General features: G+C 41.7%; 1 protein-coding gene across 1 annotated transcript in view; it reads right to left on the reverse strand.

Annotated features, from left to right (window-relative positions):
* The window catches only part of hdac5 (histone deacetylase 5), a 51,876-nt gene extending 46,379 nt beyond the window's left edge, over positions 1–5,497 (reverse strand). Inside the window, exon 1 of the mRNA XM_019256233.2 lies at positions 5,369–5,497. The gene's annotated coding sequence lies outside the window, so the exon portion shown is untranslated. The remainder of the gene's footprint in view (positions 1–5,368) is intronic.
* Positions 5,498–9,703: the final 4,206 nt, after the last annotated feature.

A 9,703-nucleotide genomic window follows, 5' to 3' on the forward strand; every position in this document is an offset into this window, starting at 1 on the left:
GTAGGGTCTGACCCCTGTGCATGATGGAGCTTCAAATCCCTCACCACCCTCCTTCCAACCATCAGCAGCTGGAATGATGTGGAGGTCACGCTAATCAGAGAGGAGGGGCCGTGGATGAATTCAGTAGACTGAACACAAATGTTCCTCACCAGCACATGAGCAAGAACGTTCATCAGGTTTCGACAGTTCTGGAGACACAGACTGCCAGAATGACACAATCCACTACTGTTAAACAAATATTAGGAGTTGGACACATCAAGATAAACAGTTTGTGGTGCTAATTCTCCAGTGTGGTTGCATTAAAACACTGCAGAAGAAGTGGGCGCAGCGAGCTGACGTAATTAAAAGAGCGCCAGTCAAACCTCAGACGATGGAAAACACTGTGGAAAACGTGATGGGAACACGACATATCCTCATCTCTCCGCACAGATCTGATGTTTTTGGTCTCTCCAGTGCACCGGAACCTCCACTGACCTCTAAATCAGACGCTTCATGCACATCAGGAGTAATTCCCTAAGTCTTTCCATGGCACTTTGTCGGATTTCTGCTTAACTGTACAAAACTTTTCCACCTCGGCCGAGCATGAAAACTTTTTGATGGTATTCTGACTTCTTTTTCGACTTTCTGGTGTTTCCACTCGGCTCGAATTGTGAGAGAAAATGTGCATAAAACAGACGGACGGAAACTTAGTGGCAGCACCTGTGCCGTGTGCCAGACTACTGAAAGACTAAATAAAAGATCACAGACAGAGTCACGGGATGGGGAAATGGATTCTTATTATTGCTGATAATGGTGAGAGCAGATCTATTGTGCCAAGATGAACCAGACGAATGTGACTAAAGTCTGATTTCAGAATGAAGCTTCATTTCTTCGCTTCAAAGTGTGAAGGTGGGAATTTTAATTAACCCTAAACAAGATTCACTACCTGCTATAAAGAGCTGATAATAAAAGAAGACACCCACGACAACCAAAGTCTACAGAAAACATCACAGCTGCACAGAGGAATATGAAAACATCTTTTTGTCTCCATTTTGGCCTTCCACTAAAAATGAAGCCAATGCTTTCCACCACCACAAACTGAGCATTTCAAGAACACACCCTAATGGACATATATGACAGAGCTTGGGTGGCGTGGAGGAAGAAAAGCAGACATTTTCTTTCACTGAAATATCATGTTCACTTGTCAGAAATAACAGCCATTGGCATGGCACTATATGGTGAGTAGTGCAGAATTAAGTAACTCTGTGGAAATCCCCACCAAGCTGTCATCTGTTGGCTCCCCATGTCCAAAGTTACTTGGTTCTACTTCTATTTAATTCTCTGCTTTTCACTGTTTCAGGGTGCACTCATAAATGACTCTTGCTATGACACTTACTGCACACATACTTTTCCACCATTCTGTTTACACACCAGCAGGTGAGCCTCATGTGGAGGATGCTTGCTGGTAATGATGGCGAATTCAAAACGATCGAAACCAGTGCGGTCCCGAATGGCATCTGCACCAAGCAGATGTGTTCACTGTTCACAAATATCTGCCGTGTCCGCGTCTTCCAACGTAACGTCATGCAAGTTGTCATGAACGGGATAATTAGCTACATAGATAGAAACTGTTTTTTGTGTTAACAGACATATTTATTTCTGCTGTGAAGTTGGACATTTGAACATGGGGACTTATGGAGACTGACTTGTTCTGTAGCCAGTGTCAAGTGGACGTTTAAGGAGCTGCAGTTTTGTCACGGGTACGGAGGTTCCCTCTTATTTGCGTTAGTATACCTGTATGTACTGTACATGCACTACTACTGCTACTACATGTACTAAGTAAGGGTCTATGTGTGTGTATGTTTACATGGACCCTAATATTCCGTAATACACCACCTCCACAGGAAGGAGATTAACCCGACTGGATTCATTAATAATAAGTTTGCACCTATTAGCCATGTAAATCCGATTATTTCTCCCTGGCTGGAATAACTGCATTCTTTCTGCACATGTTTGGAGATAATGTAGCCAAGGGTTATGAGTTGGGGCCATATTTATGAGTTATAAATAATAAAACTCCTTTTTTTTGTTCCCTTCCACAATACTGAGTGAACAGCCAACGGTTAACAGCGACTAAAATCTTGTGGATATTTAAAATCTTGAATTATCAGCAGCTAATCTGCATGTTGCCAACATATCCAAAAGCAAAGTAATACAGCAGAATGAGAAGGTACACTCTATTGTGAAGTGATGGACTAAATGTAGGTTGGTATCCTGTCAGGGTGGAATAGGATTCTGTTTGTTTTGCCGCCCTACCTCCTGTATTTTTCTCTGTTTGTTTCTTATTTCCTCTTGCTATTTATTTCCTTTACTTTACAGAATGTTCAAAGGCACCGACGAGGCAGATGCAGGAAAGCCGTGATCTATGGTAGTCAAATGAAGATGATCATTATTTTATGTACGTTTATTTTTACATCTCTTTCACAGTATGTGGGCTCACACTTTTATTGTATGTTGTTGGAGATTGGTCCTTTTTTTTTCTAAACTGTCCAGATGGCCCAGATGTGTCTGATTGTGTGCCATCGTTCATAAAGTCAAAATTCATCAAAAATAGGTCACAAAGCACAAGTTTTTAAATTGTGAGGATTATCTGCTTTATTTGTTTTATATTATAGTAACCTGAACATCTTTGGGTTTTGGACTGTTGGTCAAACAAATCGAGACATCTGAAGACTAAAAAATGAATCAAAATTAACTCCTGGAAGCTGAAATGGGCATTTATCACCATTTCAGCACAAAATAATCAACAGACGATAATCGAGTTGTAGCCCTAAATTGCACACAACTTAATCCTGATGAAGTGCTCTGAATGAAACCCAGTGGGTGGGAAAGAAGTAGGCAGAAGAAGTTGGCAAGTCAATTTGCTCAACCTACCAGCCACGGTGGCGAATAAAAAAAAATTGGAATTGTAACCAATGATTACAATTGTTGGCCTATACAAGTGAAGGCAGTTCTTTGAATAGCCACTTGAGGCTGGCTACAGACGGCTGTTCGATCCCATGCTCCTCCAGTCTGCATGTCAAAGTGTCCTTGGGCAAGACACTGAACCACAAATGTACCCCAAAGGCCTCGCCAACGGCGTGTAAAAGCATATGAATGGTTAGCTCCTAAAACTGATGAGCAGTTGACACCTTGAATGAGATATGGAGTGTAAAAGCACATTGAATGGTCGGAAGACTATTTCCATTTACAGTCAGTGGACCGTTTTCTTGTGCGTCTAATAGTGATGTGTCGGTCACGAACGAGCCGGTTCAAAGAGCTGGCTCTTTTAAGTGAACAATGGGAGCCAGCTCACGTCCGTCAATGAGCCGTTCTTTCCCTTTTTTACTTTTCTCTTTAGTAAAAGTACCTGTGGGCGCTGTGGGCATTGACTACGGGTGTCATATGCATGCTGTGCAACCAATCATGTGAGGATTGACAAAGAACATACCACCAAGCAGGGTCGGGCGGGGGTAGCAGTGCTGAGACCGTGACAGGAGACAAGAAGAGGGAGACACGCTGAAGGGGAGAGAGGAGTGAAGACGAGACAGGAGTGTGGTGCAAAGATATATTATTTTTTACACTACACAAAAAACAATTTGGTTTTATTTGTCCAGATGTCAGTGGTGGACATTAACAAAGCACATTTACTTGAGTGCTGGTATTTAATTTCTCTTTTTTTCAGTACTGTGTGTGTGTGTGTGTGTGTGTGTGTGTGTGTGTGTGTTTAAATAAATATAAAAAATTAAATGTCAACAGCTGTCCTTTTTTTTAATTTTTATATGCTTAGGTTTTTATAGGCGTTTGGTTCTTCAAGCAAGTTAGTGCATTCATTGGGTGGTTTCAGGGAGTTACATGGGATTTTACAACTGTAAATGCAGTTGGCTACAGCAAATTATTGAAATTCAATTGATATATGCGTTCAAATACTAATCGCAAGTCAAAACAGTGCTAAATTTGCCTGAATTACATAAGGTATAAGTGGTAAAATGAAGAGCCATTTGGGAGCCGAAAGAGCCGGCTCTTCTTGGTGAGCTGAGCCAAATGATCCGGCTCACTAAAAAGAGACGGAATTCCCATCACTAGCATCTAACTTCTTTTTATGTCGTTACATAATCTACTTGGTTGTCTGACTTAAATCACATTGATTTGCAAAGAACTGAGCGTTTGAATGTTTGCCATTTGAGTGGAACTACACGTACGTCGACAACACGAGCATATGCGTAAGAATGTTTGGGCTTGCTTACCCAGATTGCTTGTAACTAATGGTACCGTGGTCTAGCACCTAGACATATCGATCTTTTTGGGACCTATTTGCACAAATTACAGCCAATGCATGCTTTGTTATGTAATAAACAAAAACATTATCTCCCGTACTCCCATACTTTTTGGGGATTCTTTGCAATTCACAAATACGACAAAGTCAGGAGCTTTTTTTTTTTTTTGACAGTTCCGTTGCCTCATTCCTCACCCGGCCCCACACACACACACACACACACACACACACACAGGTAAATGTTCCAGACAACAACACGCCGGTACAATATGCAACCTGACAGCTAAAAATGTACAAACACTGTGCGAGATATTTTCCAGCCGGCAGACAAGTGACAGGTCGCAAAGTAAAATAAAAAAATAAAAGGGCTGTCACGGTTCTCGCCGGGCGTGAAGTTGCTCATTTGGAAGAAGAAGCTGCTGTCTGCGCTGACAATGCAACTGAAAGGGAGGCTGTGTGAGCAATGTGGCTATATGTCAGGCTCTAATAAGGACCTCATTCATAGATATAGGTGTATGTAACACACACTGGTTTACAGACACCTTTCAAAGAGCCAGAGAGTGACTTCTTACTGCTGGTTAGTATCTGTCCTGTTATTTAGTTAGCCATTGGCAAGTCACTGCTGGCTTGTAGCCATCCACTAACCACCTATTATCAGTGTACAGGGTTAACTACTGTCCTCTTGTTAGCTTCAGGCTTCTCCTGTGGTACTCTTGCTCGCTGTGTCCCAGTTAGCTCCCGTGCTGCTGTGTGAGAGCAGATGATAGCCGTCAAGTGTTACCTGTCTGGCGGCTAGTTAGCTGCAGTGACATGGGAACAGTTTGGAAGTTAGCTAACACTTCTTCACTGCACAGTGCGAGTGGAGGCACACACAGTTTTCACGTCTCGTTCTGCTAGCGTTATTATTATATATTATATATATATATATAATTATATATATATATATATTATATATTATATATATATATTAAATAAAACAACTTAAAACTGTCGGTAGCTTCTCGTACCAGTCACGCAAAACACGCAACACCCACCACACAAACACACACGCTCTCTCGTCAAACCGCACAGTACCGTGGATGTCGGCGGTTCCTCCTGGAACGCGTATTAGCGCAGAGGTCGCTTCCTCCCGGCTTTGGTTTCCGCCGAGCCTCGGTGTGTGTGTCCCCCCCCCCACCCCTCCAGCTCCTCCGCCTTCTCCGTAGAGCTCCTCTCCGCGCTTTAATTTCACGCGGTAAACGCGTAATTCACCAAGCAGGACGACTCTCACCTCCTATCGTTTCACCTCCTCCATATTTACAGTCTGCCTCTCTGCCTCTCTCCCTCTCTCCCTCGCTCTCTCGCTCTCCCACCACCAACAACAACATTATTGACGTCCTCCTCCTGCCACGTGACCAGTCTGCTGGGGCTAAAAATAGACTCAATAGAAAGCAATGGAGGCAGACAGACATGGCAGGGATAGACAGGCAGGCAGACAGACAGATTCGCTGTTTTAGTTGTGTGTGTTTCGTGTCTGCTTCACCTCATGTTCTTAAGTTTTCTACCAGTATGAAGCCTCCGTACACACAGATTAGACTGCTCACTCTCAGAGTTTAGACTGTTCCCAATCACTTGAGCAACACCAGCAAAGCTCAAACAAGTAGGTGATTAGTCAACAGCTCAATTAAAAGAAAACAATTGAAGTAATCAGCTGATTTATTGAGCAAAAAAAAAAAAAAAAGCACAAGGGCTTCTGCTTTTCTTGCAGCTGCTTTACTGGCTTTCTGGGATTTACTGGATTCAGGTTACAGAGCCGTGCATCACATTTTATACAACATAAAACTGCAATCCTTAACAACACTCAGCGCTGACCCGGGGGTATTTTCAGAATCCTCAGAGACACTCCAAGCCATCTGGATGAATAAATATTCAAGCTCACGGCCCCCCAGGGGCCCCCCAAAAGCCCCAGGTTTAGAGATTTGATGGGAAAATATGAGTATATGTATCACTAAAGCACAATATCAGGATCTTAATATGGAACCAGCTATAAAGGTTCAGTGCTGCCTCTTCCACCTTCAGGTTAATCTTAAAATCTCTGTGTGATGCCTGGTTGCTCAAACAAGCCATCTGTAATGGCACCCACCTGTCAATCAAAGTGGCCACGCTGTTAATTCTGCATAACTTTAAGCCTTAATATAATTAATCAATACAAATTCACCATCAGTACAGTTGTCATGAATGGGGAAATTAGCTATAGAGACCAAAACTGTTTTTTGTACCAGGCTGTAAACATGTTTATTTGTGCTGTGAAGTTAGACATTTGAACATTTGCCTTTGGAGATTAACGTTCCGTAGCCAGCCTTAAGTGGATGTTTTAGGAACTGCAGTTTTTGGCACTTCCACATTGTGTTTACTTCACAGACACTGAGCTTGCCATTTGGGAAAAACATGAAAGGAACTATCTTGAGCTAGTATTTGGTTTGTCCTTTCTAGGCTACTATAGAACCATGGCGATACAACATGGTGGACTCCGTGGAAGACCCACTCCCTCTACAGATATAAAGACTCGCTCTCAGGTAACAAAAACATATTGACTCTTATTTCCTGGTGCTTCTTAACAAATGAAAACATACTTGTATATTCCATATTTGGCCAATAAAGTCCCCTAATTCTTACACAGTTTTAATACATAAATAAGAGATCTTATTATTAAGATCTTATTATTTTGGTTTTGTCCTCGTACTACATAGTAAACCTATAGGGCCAAACAACGTGTACAAATTGCAGGGACAGTAGGGGGAATGCTGGTATTAATAAAGGCCCAGCAGGTCTTTTTTCCTCAAGGCCCCCCCAGCAGGTTAATCCAGCCATGGCTTTTCTTTGTTGTATATGAATCGGTTATATTTAGCTTTGGGAGTGTTGGCTGACCAAAACAAGCAGATTGAACCCTGGACATGTTGAAAATGTGATGTATTACGTACAAAAATGATATCTTAGATGACACATTGTAGGAATATTTTGTTTGTACATGTTATAATGCCACTAATCAACACATCTCTGTTTCCACATGGACAAATTAACCTGCCAGGCAGCTCCAATATGCCCCACCCAACTAACCACAGGATTATGAAACATACAAGGACATAACTGAGTACCTAAGTGAGACTACATTTTGAAAAAAAGAAATATCACATTTGTTGCACAAATGCAAAGTTAAACACAAAAACACACCCACGATCAGCTCAACACACTCAAAACTTTGTTGCTACAGCCTTACACGGTCTGTTACAGCCGGTAGCCTGTGGTGGCTGATGTTAGCATCTCTTCTCTATTTGTGCTACTGTTGCACCATCTTATAGTCTTCACCATTATCCCATAATTGTCACTTTCAGCCACAGCAGCCACCGTTCAGCAAAAGTTATATAGTCTCACTTTAAGGTCCCACATCCTGTCAAGCAGAGATTTAGTGTGTTTGCGTGGTTTTAGTAGCATATATCTCCAAACATCAATTAAATAAGCAGGAGTCAGTTGAGACACGGCAATTCTTGAGCTCTCACGGTCTGAGGAGGGTAGGGGGTCCTGTGGGAGTTGCCCGGTTGGTAATCCAGCTTCGGAAATCACATTACATCAGTAATTTGCCCAGCAGCAATGCAGACTGATGAAGCTGATTGTCAGGAAGTCTACATTTTCTTGAACCAGTGTGTTCCCTGCATGATTTAAATGAAAATATTCCATGTTTTAGATACCAAGAGAAAGGGGTAAAGGTCCTGTTGGATGCTAGAGTTCCATAACTTAGCAATTTTAGCAAATTTAGTCATGTTCTTTTGTAGAATTAAAGCATTTCCAACATTCCTATAGGCGTGAATTTTAGCTCTCTTTGTCATCATAAGTAACTGTGTGGACAGCTACTCACTGTGAGACAGTCAAAGGGTTGTACCCACTGAGTACCAAAAAACAAAAATGTAAATACATTGCAAAAATTTATCGCAGAATCTAATCTAGCACAGCAAAACTGTGGTGGGATTTTGGCTTGGTTTGGGGAAACGGCTGTGGGGGTTTGTCAAAACAGATTTAAAAATAACTTTAATTGTGATGCTTACAGGTAAAAATAACTGCCAGGCTTGACAGTGACAAGATTAAGATGGAAAGGAAAAAGGCAAGATCTCATTTTCATTCATCACTGTTTACAATATAAGGAGAGGAGAGGAAAAGAGAGGAGAGGAGGAATCATAGTTGAAGCTATAAATATCTCCACTCTTAGCACAATGTGACTGCAAAACAGATAGATGAGGAGGAGGGGGTGGTGGAGGTGAAGGGAACAGAAGTGAGGGAGATTGGCAAAAATGAGGGAGGAAAGAAGGTGAAAGAATGCGACAGGGCAGGGAGGATGGGGAAAAGATGAGGGAGAGAGGGGGAGAGACTGGGGAAGAAAGGAACAACGGTGAGTTAGGGAATGGAAGGATAGGGAGAAAGGAAATATGAAGGAGATGGGAGGATAGAGAACCAGGAAAAAGAGAGGAGAAATATTCTGAACAGAGGAAAAGAACAAGATAGCAAAGAGAAAGAGAGCGGAGGTGGAATGAAAGGACAGTGAGAGTGAGAGACAGAAATAGAGAGAAAGACAGAAAGAAAGAGCTATTCTGGTAATGATGTTGTTGCCATGGAGACGCTTTCCTCAGTCAGTCTACTCCACAGGTGCCTTGTGGGTATTTTTAAAGGACTTCACTGGTTGGTGGAGGTCTTTGGAACAGAGGACTATAGATTGGTTGACCTAGGTGAAGGTTAAAGGTCATTCCTTTGTATCCCGTTACCCTTCGAATGCTTTATCATCTCCTCCTCCTTTTTCTGCTTCCCCCTTCTATTGCTTGTTAATCTCTGAGTCATGAAGTGAATTCAAATAAAGCTAAAAATAATATGCTGCCCAAAGAAAAACATGTCTTAAGAGCTACACCTACACACTGTGCTCAGTTTAAAGGAACCTTCAGGAGGCCTTTGTTTACATTGAAGTATCTCTAGTCAATATTTTTATATAAACAATGGATCACATGAGTATGTGTAGCATATGTGAAAGAGCCTGTTGTAACAAACGCACAGTGAATTATCACAGACTCTACAGTTGGTGGAGTCCAAAAATGGAGCTAAAAGAAAGGTTTTTAGGTGTAAATCATCATAGATATCAACTTTATGATGCATATTTCCAGTTCTGGTTATTGATGACAACTTAAACGATCTACAATACAAAGCTCAGGACCTTATTTTCCATGTTTTGTTGCACTGGGAATGATTTTAAAATGACAGGTGCTCTGGGATCTACATTATATTTTCAAAAGTTCACCATGACCAGAGGTAACAATGTCTGATCAAGAGCTAGAGTTTGTTCATGAGGGTGGAAATTTGAATTCACACTCTCACACAAATATACAACACACC

Source organism: Larimichthys crocea, chromosome XII (assembly GCF_000972845.2).
Source record: "Larimichthys crocea isolate SSNF chromosome XII, L_crocea_2.0, whole genome shotgun sequence".
NCBI classification, from domain to species: domain Eukaryota; kingdom Metazoa; phylum Chordata; class Actinopteri; family Sciaenidae; genus Larimichthys; species Larimichthys crocea.